The following is a 13,526-nucleotide window of genomic DNA, read 5'->3' on the forward strand; positions in this document are numbered from 1 at the left end:
TACAATATCGTGTAGTGGCCTGAATATTGTTGGTGTTACACTTCGGCGTTGGCTCTACCAGCAGGCTCCAGTTGAACGTAAGTTACAGTAAATGCAACCACCCACACGTTGTGCAAATGAAAAAAAAAACAAGACGTCACAGAAGCACGCCATAAAAAAGCAAAAATAACGGTGCCATCAGCACTCGGTGTTCCCAGGTGGTCTCCCTCCCAAGTACTGACCGAGCCCAATGCAGCTTAGCTTCGGGGATCCGACGAGAACCGGCGTATACAGCATGGTATGGCCGATGGCGAGAATGTGCTGTTTACGACTGCACCTGTATCGTGCTGCTATGTTGTGCAGTCGCCGAATGTATTGCTACAGCATACAGCACGTACGCGGCAGTCTTTCCGTGAACAATACACGCACGCGTCGTGTACGTTGATCACTCCGTTTGTGGTTGTTCGCTGCATGCGTGCGTGCTAGTGCTCACAAAAACAAGAGGGCGGGCGCCACATTTTGCGCGCGTTGCAGCCCACAAGGTGCCACTTTATTGATGCGTTGTCATTGAGCTGTATGCGGGTGTGATAAGTAAGCGGTTAGAAGCTTGTGCGACTAAATTTTGCATCATTACGTATACCGCTTACCACCGTCATCATTCCGCGTACAATATCGTGTAGTGGCCTGAACATTGTTGGTGTTACACTTCGGCGTTGGCTCTACCAGCAGGCTCCAGTTGAACGTAACTTACAGTAAATGCAACCCCCCACACGTCGTGCAAATGAAAAAAAACAAGACGTCACAGAAGCACGCAATAAAAAAGCAAAAAGAACGGTGCCATCAGCACTCGGTGTTCCCAGGTGGTCTCCCTCCCAAGTACTGACCGAGCCCAATGCTGCTTAGCTTCGGAGATCGGACGAGAACCGGCGTATTCAGCATGGTATGGCCGATGGCGAGAATGTGCTGTTTACGACTGCACCTCTATCGTGCTGCTATGTTGTGCAGTCGCCGAATGTATTGCTACAGCATACAGCACGTACGCGGCAGTCTTTCCGTGAACAATACACGCACGCGTCGTGTACGTTGATCACTCCGTTTGTGGTTGTTCGCTGCATGCGTGCGTGCTAGTGCTCACAAAAACAAGAGGGCGAGCGCCACATTTTGCGCGCGTTGCAGCACACAAGGTGCCACTTTATTGATGCGTTGTCATTGAGCTGTATGCGGGTGTGATACGTAAGCGGTCAGAAGCTTGTGCGACTAAATTTTGCATCATTACGTATACCGCTTACCACCGTCATCATTGCGCGTACAATATCGTGTAGAGGCCTGAATATTGTTGGTGTTACACTTCGGCGTTGGCTCTACCAGCAGGCTCCAGTTGCACGTAAGTTACAGTAAATGCAACCACCCACACGTTGTGCAAATGAAAAAAAAAACAAGACGTCACAGAAGCACGCAATAAAAAAGCAGAAAGAACGGTGCCATCAGCACTCGGTGTTCCCAGGTGGTCTCCCTCCCAAGTACTGACCGAGCCCAATGCTGCTTAGCTTCGGGGATCGGACGAGAACCGGCGTATTCAGCATGGTATGGCCGATGGCGAGAATGTGCTGTTTACGACTGCACCTGTATCGTGCTGCTATGTTGTGCAGTCGCCGAATGTATTGCTACAGCATACAGCACGTACGCGGCAGTCTTTCCGTGAACAATACACGCACGCGTCGTGTACGTTGATCACTCCGTTTGTGGTTGTTCGCTGCATGCGTGCGTGCAAGTGCTCACAAAAACAAGAGGGCGAGCGCCACATTTTGCGCGCGTTGCAGCCCACAAGCTGCCACTTTATTGATGAGTTGTCATTGAGCTGTATGCGGGTGTGATAAGTAAGCGGTTAGAAGCTTGTGCGACTAACTTTTGCATCATTACGTATACCGCTTACCACCGTCATCATTCCGCGTACAATATCGTGTAGTGGCCTGAATATTGTTGGTGTTACACTTCGGCGTTGCCTCTACCAGCAGGCTCCAGTTGAACGTAAGTTACAGTAAATGCAACCACCCACACGTTGCGCAAATGAAAAAAAAAACAAGACGTCACAGAAGCACGCAATAAAAAAGCAAAAAGAACGGTGCCATCAGCACTCGGTGTTCCCAGGTGGTCTCCCTCCCAAGTACTGACCGAGCCCAATGCTGCTTAGCTTCGGAGATCAGACGAGAACCGGCGTATTCAGCATGGTATGGCTGATGGCGAGAATGTGCTGTTTACGACTGCACTAGGATCGTGCTGCTATGTTGTGCAGTCGCCGAATGTATTGCTACAGCATAGAGCACGTACGCGGCAGTCTTTCCGTGAACAATACACGCACGCGTCGTGTACGTTGATCACTCCGTTTGTGGTTGTTCGCTGCATGCGTGCGTGCTAGTGCTCACAAAAACAAGAGGGCGAGCGCCACAGTTTGCGCGCGTTGGAGCCCACAAGGTGCCACTTTATTGATGCGTTGTCATTGAGCTGTATGCGAGTGTGATAAGTAAGCGGTTAGAAACTTGTGCGACTAAATTTTGCATCATTGCCTATACCGCTTACCACCGTCATCATTCCGCGTAGAATATCGCGTAGTGGCCTGAATATTGTTGGTGTTACACTTCGGCGTTGGCTCTACCAGCAGGCTCCAGTTGAACGTAAGTTACAGTAAATTCAACCACCCACACGTTGTGCAAATGAAAAAAAAAAGACGTCACAGAAGCACGCAATAAAAAAGCAAAAAGAACGGAGCCATCAGCACGCGTTGTTCCCAGGTGGTCTCGCTCCCAAGTACTGACCGAGCCCAATGCTGCTTAGCTTCGGGGATCGGACGAGAACCGGCCTATTCAGCATGGTATGGCCGATGGCGAGAATGTGCTGTTTACGACTGCACCTGTATCGTGCTGCTATGTCGTGCAGTCGCCGAATGTATTGCTACAGCATACAGCACGTACGCGGCAGTCTTTCCGTGAACAATACACGCACGCGTCGTGTACGTTGATCACTCCGTTTGTGGTTGTTCGCTGCATGCGTGCGTGCTAGTGCTCACAAAAACAAGAGCGTGAGCGCCACATTTTGCGCGCGTTGCAGCCCTCAAGGTGCCACTTTATTGATGCGTTGTCATTGAGCTGTATGCGGCTGTGATAAGTAAGCGGTTAGAAGCTTGTGCGACTAAATTTTGCATCATTACGTATACCGCTTACCACCGTCATCATTCCGCGTACAATATCGTGTAGTGGCCTGAATATTGTTGGCGTTACACTTCGGCGTTGGCTCTACCAGCAGGCTCCAGTTGAACGTAAGTTACAGTAAATGCAACCACCCACACGTTGTGCAAATGAAAAAAAAAAACAAGACGTCACAGAAGCACGCAATAAAAAAGCAAAAAGAATGGTGCCATCAGCACTCGGTGTTCCCTGGTGGTCTCCCTCCCAAGTACTGATCGAGCCCAATGCTGCTTAGCTTCAGGGATCGGACGAGAACCGGCGTATTCAGCATGGTATGGCCAATGGCGAGAATGTGCTGTTTACGACTGCACCTGTATCGTGCTGCTATGTTGTGCAGTCGCCGAATGTATTGCTACAGCATACAACACGTACGCGGCAGTCTTTCCGTGAACAATACACGCACGCGTCGTGTACGTTGATCACTCCGTTTGTGGTTGTTTGCTGCATGCGTGCGTGCTAGTGCTCACAAAAACAAAAGGGCGAGCGCCACATTTTGCGCGCGTTGCAGCCCACAAGGTGCCACTTTATTGATGCGTTGTCATTGAGCTGTATGCAGGTGTGATAAGTAAGCGGTTAGAAGCTTGTGCGACTAAATTTTGCATCATTACGTATACCGCTTACCACCGTCATCATTCCGCGTACAATATCGTGTAGTGGCCTGAATATTGTTGGTGTTACACTTCGGCGTTGGCTCTACCAGCAGGCTCCAGTTGAACGTAAGTTACAGTAAATGCAACCACCCACACGTTGTGCAAAGGAAAAAAAAAACAAGACGTCACAGAAGCACGCAATAAAAAAGCAAAAAGAACGGTGCCATCAGCACTCGGTGTTCCCAGGTGGTCTCCCTCCCAAGTACTGACAGAGCCCAATGCTGCTTAGCTTCGGGGATCTGACGAGAACCGGCGTATTCAGCATGGTATGGCTGATGGCGAGAATGAGCTGTTTACGACTGCACCTGTATCGTGCTGCTATGTTGTGCAGTCGCCGAATGTATTGCTACAGCATACAGCACGTACGCGGCAGTCTTTCCGTGAACAATACACGCACGCGTCGTGTATGTTGATCACTCCGTTTGTGGTTGTTCGCTGCATGCGTGCGTGCTAGTGCTCACAAAAACAAGAGCGTGAGCGCCACATTTTGCGCGCGTTGCAGCCCTCAAGGTGCCACTTTATTGATGCGTTGTCATTGAGCTGTATGCGGCTGTGATAAGTAAGCGGTTAGAAGCTTGTGCGACTAAATTTTGCATCATTACGTATACCGCTTACCACCGTCATCATTCCGCGTACAATATCGTGTAGTGGCCTGAATATTGTTGGCGTTACACTTCGGCGTTGGCTCTACCAGCAGGCTCCAGTTGAACGTAAGTTACAGTAAATGCAACCACGCACACGTTGTGCAAATGAAAAAAAAAAAACAAGACGTCACAGAAGCACGCAATAAAAAAGCAAAAAGAATGGTGCCATCAGCACTCGGTGTTCCCTGGTGGTCTCCCTCCCAAGTACTGATCGAGCCCAATGCTGCTTAGCTTCGGGGATCGGACGAGAACCGGCGTATTCAGCATGGTATGGCCGATGGCGAGAATGTGCTGTTTACGACTGCACCTGTATCGTGCTGCTATGTTGTGCAGTCGCCGAATGTATTGCTACAGCATACAACACGTACGCGGCAGTCTTTCCGTGAACAATACACGCACGCGTCGTGTACGTTGATCACTCCGTTTGTGGTTGTTTGCTGCATGCGTGCGTGCTAGTGCTCACAAAAACAAAAGGGCGAGCGCCACATTTTGCGCGCGTTGCAGCCCACAAGGTGCCACTTCATTGATGCGTTGTCATTGAGCTGTATGCAGGTGTGATAAGTAAGCGGTTAGAAGCTTGTGCGACTAAATTTTGCATCATTACGTATACCGCTTACCACCGTCATCATTCCGCGTACAATATCGTGTAGTGGCCTGAATACTGTTGGTGTTACACTTCGGCGTTGGCTCTACCAGCAGGCTCCAGTTGAACGTAAGTTACAGTAAATGCAACCACCCACACGTTGTGCAAAGGAAAAAAAAAAACAAGACGTCACAGAAGCACGCAATAAAAAAGCAAAAAGAACGGTGCCATCAGCACTCGGTGTTCCCAGGTGGTCTCCCTCCCAAGTACTGACAGAGCCCAATGCTGCTTAGCTTCGGGGATCTGACGAGAACCGGCGTATTCAGCATGGTATGGCTGATGGCGAGAATGAGCTGTTTACGACTGCACCTGTATCGTGCTGCTATGTTGTGCAGTCGCCGAATGTATTGCTACAGCATACAGCACGTACGCGGCAGTCTTTCCGTGAACAATACACGCACGGGTTGTGTACGTTGATCACTCCGTTTGTGGTTGTTCGCTGCATGCGTGCGTGCTAGTGCTCACAAAAACAAGAGGGCGAGCGCCACATTTTGCGCGCGTTACAGCCCACAAGGCGCCACTTTATTGATGCGTTGTCATTGAGCTGTATGCGGGTGTGATAAGTAAGCGGTTAGAAGGTTGTGCGACTTAATTTTGCATCATTACGTATACCGCTTACCACCGTCATCATTCCGCGTACAATATCGTGTAGTGGCCTGAATATAGTTAGTGTTACACTTCGGCGTTGGCTCTACCAGCAGGCTCCAGTTGAACGTAAGTTACAGTAAATGCAACCACCCACACATTGTGCAAATGAAAAAAAAAACAAGACGTCACAGAAGCACGCAATAAAAACGCAAAAAGAACGGTGCCATCAGCACTCGGTGTTCCCAGGTGGTCTCCCTCCCAAGTACTGACCGAGCCCAATGCTGCTTAGCTTCGGGGATCGGACGAGAACCGGCGCATTCAGCATGGTATGGCCGATGGCGAGAATGTGCTGTTTACGACTGCACCTGTATCGTGCTGCTATGTTGTGCAGTCGCCGAATGTATTGCTACAGCATACAGCACGTACGCGGCAGTCTTTCCGTGAACAATACACGCACGGGTCGTGTACGTTGATCACTCCGTTTGTGGTTGTTCGCTGCATGCGTGCGTGCTAGTGCTCAGAAAAACAAGAGGGCGACCGCCACATTTTGCGCGCGTTGCAGCCCACAAGGTGCCACTTTATTGATGCGTTGTCATTGAGCTGTACGCGGGTGTGATAAGTAAGCGGTTAGAAGCTTGTGCAACTAAATTTTGCATCATTACGTATACCCCTTACCACCGTCATCATTGCGCGTACAATATCCTGTAGTGGCCTGAATATTGTTGGTGTTACACTTCGGCGCTGGCTCTACCAGCAGGCTCCAGTTGAACGTAAGTTACAGTAAATGCAACCACCCACACATTGTGCAAATGAAAAAAAAAACAAGACGTCACAGAAGCACGCAATAAAAACGCAAAAAGAACGGTGCCATCAGCACTCGGTGTTCCCAGGTGGTCTCCCTCCCAAGTACTGACCGAGCCCAATGCTGCTTAGCTTCGGGGATCGGACGAGAACCGGCGCATTCAGCATGGTATGGCCGATGGCGAGAATGTGCTGTTTACGACTGCACCTGTATCGTGCTGCTATGTTGTGCAGTCGCCGAATGTATTGCTACAGCATACAGCACGTACGCGGCAGTCTTTCCGTGAACAATACACGCACGGGTCGTGTACGTTGATCACTCCGTTTGTGGTTGTTCGCTGCATGCGTGCGTGCTAGTGCTCAGAAAAACAAGAGGGCGACCGCCACATTTTGCGCGCGTTGCAGCCCACAAGGTGCCACTTTATTGATGCGTTGTCATTGAGCTGTACGCGGGTGTGATAAGTAAGCGGTTAGAAGCTTGTGCAACTAAATTTTGCATCATTACGTATACCCCTTACCACCGTCATCATTGCGCGTACAATATCCCGTAGTGGCCTGAATATTGTTGGTGTTACACTTCGGCGCTGGCTCTACCAGCAGGCTCCAGTTGAACGTAAGTTACAGTAAATGCAACCACCCACACGTTGTGCAAATGAAAAAAAAAACAAGACGTCACAGAAGCACGCAATAAAAAAGCAAAAAGAACGGTGCCATCAGCACTCGGTGTTCCCAGGTGGTCTCCCTCCCAAGTACTGACCGAGCCCAATGCTGCTTAGCTTCGGGGATCGGACGAGAACCGGCGTATTCAGCATGGTATGGCCGATGGCGAGAATGCGCTGTTTACGACTGCACCTGTATCGTGCTGCTATGTTGTGCAGTCGCCGAATGTATTGCTACAGCATACAGCACGTACGCGGCAGTCTTTCCGTGAACAATACACGCACGCGTCGTGTACGTTGATCACTCCGTTTGTGGTTGTTTGCTGCATGCGTGCGTGCTAGTGCTCACAAAAACAAAAGGGCGAGCGCCACATTTTGCGCGCGTTGCAGCCCACAAGGTGCCACTTTATTGATGCGTTGTCATTGAGCTGTATGCGGGTGTGATAAGTAAGCGGTTAGAAGCTTGTGCGACTAAAGTTTGCATCATTACGTATACCGCTTACCACCGTCATCATTCCGCGTACAATATCGTGTAGTGGCCTGAATATTGTTGGTGTTACACTTCGGCGTTGGCTCTACCAGCAGGCTCCAGTTGAACGTAAGTTACAGTAAATGCAACCACCCACACGTTGTGCAAATGAAAAAAAAAACAAGACGTCACAGAAGCACGCAATAAAAAAGCAAAAAGAACGGTGCCATCAGCACTCGGTGTTCCCAGGTGGTCTCCCTCCCAAGTACTGACAGAGCCCAATGCTGCTTAGCTTCGGGGATCTGACGAGAACCGGCGTATTCAGCATGGTATGGCTGATGGCGAGAATGAGCTGTTTACGACTGCACCTGTATCGTGCTGCTATGTTGTGCAGTCGCCGAATGTATTGCTACAGCATACAGCACGTACGCGGCAGTCTTTCCGTGAACAATACACGCACGCGTCGTGTACGTTGATCACTCCGTTTGTGGTTGTTCGCTGCATGCGTGCGTGCTAGTGCTCACAAAAACAAGAGGGCGAGCGCCACATTTTGCGCGCGTTACAGCCCACAAGGTGCCACTTTATTGATGCGTTGTCATTGAGCTGTATGCGGGTGTGATAAGTAAGCGGTTAGAATCTTGTGCGACTAAATTTTGCATCATTACGTATACCGCTTACCACCGTCATCATTCCGCGTACAATATCGTGTAGTGGCCTGAATATTGTTGGTGTTACACTTCGGCGTTGGCTCTACCAGCAGGCTCCAGTTGAACGTAAGTTACAGTAAATGCAACCACCCACACGTTGTGCAAATGAAAAAAAAAACAAGACGTCACAGAAGCACGCAATAAAAAAGCAAAAAGAACGGTGCCATCAGCACTCGGTGTTCCCAGGTGGTCTCCCTCCCAAGTATTGACAGAGCCCAATGCTGCTTAGCTTCGGGGATCTGACGAGAACCGGCGTATTCAGCATGGTATGGCTGATGGCGAGAATGAGCTGTTTACGACTGCACCTGTATCGTGCTGCTATGTTGTGCAGTCGCCGAATGTATTGCTACAGCATACAGCACGTACGCGGCAGTCTTTCCGTGAACAATACACGCACGCGTCGTGTACGTTGATCACTCCGTTTGTGGTTGTTCGCTGCATGCGTGCGTGCTAGTGCTCACAAAAACAAGAGGGCGAGCGCCACATTTTACGCGCGTTACAGCCCACAAGGTGCCACTTTATTGATGCGTTGTCATTGAGCTGTATGCGGGTGTGATAAGTAAGCGGTTAGAAGCTTGTGCGACTAAATTTTGCATCATTACGTATACCGCTTACCACCGTCATCATTCCGCGTACAATATCGTGTAGTGGCCTGAATATTGTTGGTGTTACACTTCGGCGTTGGCTCTACCAGCAGGCTCCAGTTGAACGTAAGTTACAGTAAATGCAACCACCCACACGTTGTGCAAATGAAAAAAAAAACAAGACGTCACAGAAGCACGCAATAAAAAAGCAAAAAGAACGGTGCCATCAGCACTCGGTGTTCCCAGGTGGTCTCCCTCCCAAGTATTGACAGAGCCCAATGCTGCTTAGCTTCGGGGATCTGACGAGAACCGGCGTATCCAGCATGGTATGGCTGATGGCGAGAATGAGCTGTTTACGACTGCACCTGTATCGTGCTGCTATGTTGTGCAGTCGCCGAATGTATTGCTACAGCATACAGCACGTACGCGGCAGTCTTTCCGTGAACAATACACGCACGCGTCGTGTACGTTGATCACTCCGTTTGTGGTTGTTCGCTGCATGCGTGCGTGCTAGTGCTGACAAAAACAAGAGGGCGAGCGCCACATTTTACGCGCGTTACAGCCCACAAGGTGCCACTTTATTGATGCGTTGTCATTGAGCTGTATGCGGGTGTGATAAGTAAGCGGTTAGAAGCTTGTGCGACTAAATTTTGCATCATTACGTATACCGCTTACCACCGTCATCATTCCGCGTACAATATCGTGTAGTGGCCTGAATATAGTTGGTGTTACACTTCGGCGTTGGCTCTACCAGCAGGCTCCAGTTGAACGTAAGTTACAGTAAATGCAACCACCCACACATTGTGCAAATGAAAAAAAAAACAAGACGTCACAGAAGCACGCAATAAAAACGCAAAAAGAACGGTGCCATCAGCACTCGGCGTTCCCAGGTGGTCTCCCTCCCAAGTACTGACCGAGCCCAATGCTGCTTAGCTTCGGGGATCGGACGAGAACCGGCGTATTCAGCATGGTATGGCCGATGGCGAGAATGTGCTGTTTACGACTGCACCTGTATCGTGCTGCTATGTTGTGCAGTCGCCGAATGTATTGCTACAGCATACAGCACGTACGCGGCAGTCTTTCCGTGAACAATACACGCACGGGTCGTGTACGTTGATCACTCCGTTTGTGGTTGTTCGCTGCATGCGTGCGTGCTAGTGCTCAGAAAAACAAGAGGGCGACCGCCACATTTTGCGCGCGTTGCAGCCCACAAGGTGCCACTTTATTGATGCGTTGTCATTGAGCTGTACGCGGGTGTGATAAGTAAGCGGTTAGAAGCTTGTGCGACTAAATTTTGCATCATTACGTATACCCCTTACCACCGTCATCATTGCGCGTACAATATCCTGTAGTGGCCTGAATATTGTTGGTGTTACACTTCAGCGCTGGCTCTACCAGCAGGCTCCAGTTGAACGTAAGTTACAGTAAATGCAACCACCCACACGTTGTGCAAATGAAAAAAAAACAAGACGTCACAGAAGCACGCAATAAAAAAGCAAAAAGAACGGTGCCATCAGCACTCGGTGTTCCCAGGTGGTCTCCCTCCCAAGTACTGACCGAGCCCAATGCTGCTTAGCTTCGGGGATCGGACGAGAACCGGCGTATTCAGCATGGTATGGCCGATGGCGAGAATGTGCTGTTTACGACTGCACCTGTATCGTGCTGCTATGTTGTGCAGTCGCCGAATGTATTGCTACAGCATACAGCACGTACGCGGCAGTCTTTCCGTGAACAATACACGCACGGGTCGTGTACGTTGATCACTCCGTTTGTGGTTGTTCGCTGCATGCGTGCGTGCTAGTGCTCAGAAAAACAAGAGGGCGAGCGCCACATTTTGCGCGCGTTGCAGCCCACAAGGTGCCACTTTATTGATGCGTTGTCATTGAGCTGTACGCGGGTGTGATAAGTAAGCGGTTAGAAGCTTGTGCGACTAAATTTTGCATCATTACGTATACCCCTTACCACCGTCATCATTGCGCGTACAATATCCTGTAGTGGCCTGAATATTGTTGGTGTTACACTTCGGCGCTGGCTCTACCAGCAGGCTCCAGTTGAACGTAAGTTACAGTAAATGCAACCACCCACACGTTGTGCAAATGAAAAAAAAAACAAGACGTCACAGAAGCACGCAATAAAAAAGCAAAAAGAACGGTGCCATCAGCACTCGGTGTTCCCAGGTGGACTCCCTCCCAAGTACTGACCGAGCCCAATGCTGCTTAGCTTCGGGGATCGGACGAGAACCGGCGTATTCAGCATGGTATGGCCGATGGCGAGAATGTGCTGTTTACGACTGCACCTGTATCGTGCTGCTATGTTGTGCAGTCGCCGAATGTATTGCTACAGCATACAGCACGTACGCGGCAGTCTTTCCGTGAACAATACACGCACGCGTCGTGTACGTTGATCACTCCGTTTGTGGTTGTTCGCTGCATGCGTGCGTGCTAGTGCTCAGAAAAACAAGAGGGCGAGCGCCACATTTTGCGCGCGTTGCAGCCCACAAGGTGCCACTTTATTGATGCGTTGTCATTGAGCTGTACGCGGGTGTGATAAGTAAGCGGTTAGAAGCTTGTGCGACTAAATTTTGCATCATTACGTATACCCCTTACCACCGTCATCATTGCGCGTACAATGTCCTGTAGTGGCCTGAATATTGTTGGTGTTACACTTCGGCGCTGGCTCTACCAGCAGGCTCCAGTTGAACGTAAGTTACAGTAAATGCAACCACCCACACGTTGTGCAAATGAAAAAAAAAACAAGACGTCACAGAAGCACGCAATAAAAAAGCAAAAAGAACGGTGCCATCAGCACTCGGTGTTCCCAGGTGGTCTCCCTCCCAAGTACTGACCGAGCCCAATGCTGCTTAGCTTCGGGGATCGGACGAGAACCGTCGTATTCAGCATGGTATGGCCGATGGCGAGAATGTGCTGTTTACGACTGCACCTGTATCGTGCTGCTATGTTGTGCAGTCGCCGAATGTATTGCTACAGCATACAGAACGTACGCGGCAGTCTTTCCGTGAACAATACACGCACGGGTCGTGTACGTTGATCACTCCGTTTGTGGTTGTTCGCTGCATGCGTGCGTGCTAGTGCTCAGAAAAACAAGAGGGCGAGCGCCACATTTTGCGCGCGTTGCAGCCCACAAGGTGCCACTTTATTGATGCGTTGTCATTGAGCTGTACGCGGGTGTGATAAGTAAGCGGTTAGAAGCTTGTGCGACTAAATTTTGCATCATTACGTATACCCCTTACCACCGTCATCATTGCGCGTACAATATCCTGTAGTGGCCTGAATATTGTTGGTGTTACACTTCGGCGCTGGCTCTACCAGCAGGCTCCAGTTGAACGTAAGTTACAGTAAATGCAACCACCCACACGTTGTGCAAATGAAAAAAAAAACAAGACGTCACAGAAGCACGCAATAAAAAAGCAAAAAGAACGGTGCCATCAGCACTCGGTGTTCCCAGGTGGACTCCCTCCCAAGTACTGACCGAGCCCAATGCTGCTTAGCTTCGGGGATCGGACGAGAACCGGCGTATTCAGCATGGTATGGCCGATGGCGAGAATGTGCTGTTTACGACTGCACCTGTATCGTGCTGCTATGTTGTGCAGTCGCCGAATGTATTGCTACAGCATACAGCACGTACGCGGCAGTCTTTCCGTGAACAATACACGCACGCGTCGTGTACGTTGATCACTCCGTTTGTGGTTGTTCGCTGCATGCGTGCGTGCTAGTGCTCACAAAAACAAGAGGGCGAGCGCCACATTTTGCGCGCGTTGCAGCCCACAAGGTGCCGCTTTAGTGATGCGTTGTCATTGAGCTGTATGTGGGTGTGATAAGTAAGCGGTTAGAAGCTTGTGCGACTAAATTTTGCATCATTACGTATACCGCTTACCACCGTCATCATTCCGCGTACAATATCGTGTAGTGGCCTGAATATTGTTGGTGTTACACTTCGGCGTTGGCTCAACAGCAGGCTCCAGTTGAACGTAAGTTACAGTAAATGCAACCACCCACACGTTGTGCAAATGAAAAAAAAAAGAAAAACAAGACGTCACAGAAGCACGCAATAAAAAAGCAAAAAGAACGGTGCCATCAGCACTCGGTGTTCCCAGGTGGTCTCCCTCCCAAGTACTGACCGAGCCCAATGCTGCTTAGCTTCGGGGATCGGACGAGAACCGGCGTATTCAGCATGGTATGGCCGATGGCGAGAATGTGCTGTTTACGACTGCACCTGTATCGTGCTGCTATGTTGTGCAGTCGCCGAATGTATTGCTACAGCATACAGCACGTACGCGGCAGTCTTTCCGTGAACAATACACGCACGGGTCGTGTACGTTGATCACTCCGTTTGTGGTTGTTCGCTGCATGCGTGCGTGCTAGTGCTCAGAAAAACAAGAGGGCGACCGCCACATTTTGCGCGCGTTGCAGCCCACAAGGTGACACTTTATTGATGCGTTGTCATTGAGCTGTACGCGGGTGTGATAAGTAAGCGGTTAGAAGCTTGTGCGACTAAATTTTGCATCATTACGTATACCCCTTACCACCGTCATCATTGCGC

General features: G+C 50.0%; 12 non-coding genes and 9 pseudogenes across 12 annotated transcripts; all 21 read right to left on the reverse strand.

The window, feature by feature from the left end:
* Positions 1 to 172: 172 nt before the first annotated feature.
* LOC142561751 (5S ribosomal RNA) lies at positions 173 to 291 on the reverse strand (annotated as a pseudogene).
* Positions 292 to 814: 523 nt separating this feature from the next.
* LOC142562784 (5S ribosomal RNA) lies at positions 815 to 933 on the reverse strand. The gene has a single exon (XR_012824096.1). It is a non-coding gene; the product is annotated as a 5S ribosomal RNA (ribosomal RNA).
* A 525-nt stretch (positions 934 to 1,458) lies between these two features.
* On the reverse strand, positions 1,459 to 1,577 carry LOC142561826 (5S ribosomal RNA). The gene has a single exon (XR_012823835.1). It is a non-coding gene; the product is annotated as a 5S ribosomal RNA (ribosomal RNA).
* Positions 1,578 to 2,102: 525 nt separating this feature from the next.
* Positions 2,103 to 2,221, reverse strand: LOC142562740 (5S ribosomal RNA). Its single transcript, XR_012824054.1, has one exon. It is a non-coding gene; the product is annotated as a 5S ribosomal RNA (ribosomal RNA).
* A 522-nt stretch (positions 2,222 to 2,743) lies between these two features.
* On the reverse strand, positions 2,744 to 2,862 carry LOC142562532 (5S ribosomal RNA; annotated as a pseudogene).
* Positions 2,863 to 3,388: 526 nt separating this feature from the next.
* On the reverse strand, positions 3,389 to 3,507 carry LOC142561857 (5S ribosomal RNA; annotated as a pseudogene).
* A 525-nt stretch (positions 3,508 to 4,032) lies between these two features.
* On the reverse strand, positions 4,033 to 4,151 carry LOC142561737 (5S ribosomal RNA; annotated as a pseudogene).
* Positions 4,152 to 4,678: 527 nt separating this feature from the next.
* On the reverse strand, positions 4,679 to 4,797 carry LOC142561190 (5S ribosomal RNA). Its single transcript, XR_012823716.1, has one exon. It is a non-coding gene; the product is annotated as a 5S ribosomal RNA (ribosomal RNA).
* A 526-nt stretch (positions 4,798 to 5,323) lies between these two features.
* Positions 5,324 to 5,442, reverse strand: LOC142561738 (5S ribosomal RNA; annotated as a pseudogene).
* A 525-nt stretch (positions 5,443 to 5,967) lies between these two features.
* Positions 5,968 to 6,086, reverse strand: LOC142562909 (5S ribosomal RNA). Its single transcript, XR_012824220.1, has one exon. It is a non-coding gene; the product is annotated as a 5S ribosomal RNA (ribosomal RNA).
* Positions 6,087 to 6,611: 525 nt separating this feature from the next.
* Positions 6,612 to 6,730, reverse strand: LOC142562921 (5S ribosomal RNA). Its single transcript, XR_012824231.1, has one exon. It is a non-coding gene; the product is annotated as a 5S ribosomal RNA (ribosomal RNA).
* Positions 6,731 to 7,255: 525 nt separating this feature from the next.
* LOC142561837 (5S ribosomal RNA) lies at positions 7,256 to 7,374 on the reverse strand. The gene has a single exon (XR_012823836.1). It is a non-coding gene; the product is annotated as a 5S ribosomal RNA (ribosomal RNA).
* A 525-nt stretch (positions 7,375 to 7,899) lies between these two features.
* Positions 7,900 to 8,018, reverse strand: LOC142561739 (5S ribosomal RNA; annotated as a pseudogene).
* Positions 8,019 to 8,543: 525 nt separating this feature from the next.
* LOC142562201 (5S ribosomal RNA) lies at positions 8,544 to 8,662 on the reverse strand (annotated as a pseudogene).
* Positions 8,663 to 9,187: 525 nt separating this feature from the next.
* LOC142562205 (5S ribosomal RNA) lies at positions 9,188 to 9,306 on the reverse strand (annotated as a pseudogene).
* A 525-nt stretch (positions 9,307 to 9,831) lies between these two features.
* LOC142562912 (5S ribosomal RNA) lies at positions 9,832 to 9,950 on the reverse strand. Its single transcript, XR_012824223.1, has one exon. It is a non-coding gene; the product is annotated as a 5S ribosomal RNA (ribosomal RNA).
* A 524-nt stretch (positions 9,951 to 10,474) lies between these two features.
* LOC142561850 (5S ribosomal RNA) lies at positions 10,475 to 10,593 on the reverse strand. Its single transcript, XR_012823838.1, has one exon. It is a non-coding gene; the product is annotated as a 5S ribosomal RNA (ribosomal RNA).
* A 525-nt stretch (positions 10,594 to 11,118) lies between these two features.
* On the reverse strand, positions 11,119 to 11,237 carry LOC142561000 (5S ribosomal RNA). Its single transcript, XR_012823532.1, has one exon. It is a non-coding gene; the product is annotated as a 5S ribosomal RNA (ribosomal RNA).
* A 525-nt stretch (positions 11,238 to 11,762) lies between these two features.
* LOC142561403 (5S ribosomal RNA) lies at positions 11,763 to 11,881 on the reverse strand (annotated as a pseudogene).
* Positions 11,882 to 12,406: 525 nt separating this feature from the next.
* Positions 12,407 to 12,525, reverse strand: LOC142561001 (5S ribosomal RNA). The gene has a single exon (XR_012823533.1). It is a non-coding gene; the product is annotated as a 5S ribosomal RNA (ribosomal RNA).
* A 530-nt stretch (positions 12,526 to 13,055) lies between these two features.
* On the reverse strand, positions 13,056 to 13,174 carry LOC142561862 (5S ribosomal RNA). Its single transcript, XR_012823839.1, has one exon. It is a non-coding gene; the product is annotated as a 5S ribosomal RNA (ribosomal RNA).
* Positions 13,175 to 13,526: the final 352 nt, after the last annotated feature.

The sequence above is a fragment of the Dermacentor variabilis genome, chromosome 10, assembly GCF_050947875.1.
Source record: "Dermacentor variabilis isolate Ectoservices chromosome 10, ASM5094787v1, whole genome shotgun sequence".
Lineage (NCBI taxonomy): Eukaryota > Metazoa > Arthropoda > Arachnida > Ixodida > Ixodidae > Dermacentor > Dermacentor variabilis.